The sequence below is a fragment of the Bidens hawaiensis genome, unplaced genomic scaffold (genome assembly GCF_021521415.1).
Source record: "Bidens hawaiensis isolate Kalapana, Puna unplaced genomic scaffold, B.hawaiensis_p1.1 tig00000055_1, whole genome shotgun sequence".
Taxonomy (NCBI): domain Eukaryota; kingdom Viridiplantae; phylum Streptophyta; class Magnoliopsida; order Asterales; family Asteraceae; genus Bidens; species Bidens hawaiensis.
The window spans coordinates 7886188-7887898 of record NW_027491016.1 but is presented as its reverse complement, the minus strand read 5'-3'; the positions used below and the strand labels follow the sequence as shown (position 1 = coordinate 7887898).

Below are 1711 nucleotides of genomic sequence, written 5' to 3'. Positions count from 1 at the left end.
AATTCTATTCAAAAATTTTGTGTTATCGATACCTTATCTTGTTGCAATGTTATTCTTGGCAGGCCTTGGATACACGAAATTAAGGCAGTTCCCTCTACTTACCACCAATGTGTGAAGCTACCTACCCCATGGGGAATAGCGAAGATAGAAAGCGACCAGCAAGACGCTAAGGATTGCTATACCTCTTCCATGAAGCCTACAAAAAAGCTAAGGGAAGCATAGCAATTAAAGAAAGCAAGAAGAAACGTCACGGAGACTAGGGAACAAGATTCTAAGGAAGTGGTCTTGCACCCAGAGGATCCTGACAGCAAAGTACTAATCGGAGTTGAGATACAAGAATCCATCGAGAAGGATCTAGTATCCTTCTTACAACGAAGGTAACCAACATCGAATTTACTATGTAAGTAAAAGTCTACTTGATCCAGAATCCATGTATTCTCACCTAGAAAAACTTATTCTCGCTCTAATTCTGGCTTCAACTAAGTTAAGACATTATTTTGAAACTCATACTATCATCGTAAAAACTAATTATCTTATTAAGAATGTCCTTAGAAAACCAGAAATGTCAGGTAGATTGGCTAAGTGGGCTGTAAAACTGAGTGCTTATGATATTCAATATGAGCCTAGAAACGCAATCAAGTCGCAGGCCATAGCAGACTTTGTGGCTGATTTCAATAGTGACATAGAGGAACAAGCCTATCTTGAAGTTCAACAGCTTGAAGAAACCAAGGATCCTTGGACACTTTTCACTGATGGAGCCTCAAACGTTAAAAAAAAGAGGATTGGGAATACTATTAAATCGCCACAGGGGGACATACTTCCCCACTCAATAGCTTGTGAGTTCCACTAAAAATGAAGCAGAATACGAGGCACTCATTGCAGGTATACAACTAGCCAAATGCATGAGAATCAAGTATCTTCAAATTTTTGTAGATTCATTTTTAATTTCTAATCATTTTAATGGCTCATATACAATCAAAGGTGAAAGGTAAGTTAAATATTTAGATATTTAGATATCTAATCATAGTCCCACGGTCCAAAAAGACTTAATTGGATAGTTGTAAATAGCCCCAGGGCTATGGAACAAAGGAGTATCCCGGACCAACACCGGAGTGTTGACGGCGATTTTCAAATCTCCTCAAGTAGGATTCGAACCTACGACCAATCGGTTAACAGCCGACCGCTCTACCACTGAGCTACTGAGGAACAACGGGAGATTCGATCTCATAGAGTTCCATTCCCGTTCTCAACCCATGACCAATATGAGCTCGAAGCTTCCTTCGTAACTCCCGGAACTTCTTCGTAGTGGCTCCCCTCCATGCCTCATTTCATAGGGAACCTAAAAGTGGCTCTATTCCATCCATATCCCAATTCCATTCATTTAATATACTTTTGGTGTCATTCATATAACAGATGTCATTTCTAATCTATCTCTTTCTATTTCTTTTCTATATATGGAAAGTTTCAAAATCATCATATAATAATCCAGAAATTGCAATAGAAAAGAAAAAGGGAGGTTTGTGATGATTTTGAAATCTTTTCTACTAGGTAATCTAGTATCCTTATGCATGAAGATAATCAATTCGGTCGTTGTGGTCGGACTCTATTATGGATTTCTGACCACATTCTCCATAGGACCCTCCTATCTCTTTCTTCTCTGAGCTCACGTTATGGAAGAAGGAGAAGAAGGAGCCGAGAAGAGGGTATCAGC

The 1711-nt window shown here is 39.2% G+C and overlaps 1 non-coding gene across 1 annotated transcript; it reads right to left on the bottom strand.

Moving 5' to 3' along the window:
* Nucleotides 1-1134: 1134 nt before the first annotated feature.
* On the bottom strand, nucleotides 1135-1206 carry TRNAN-GUU (transfer RNA asparagine (anticodon GUU)). Its single transcript has one exon. It is a non-coding gene; the product is annotated as a tRNA-Asn (tRNA).
* Nucleotides 1207-1711: the final 505 nt, after the last annotated feature.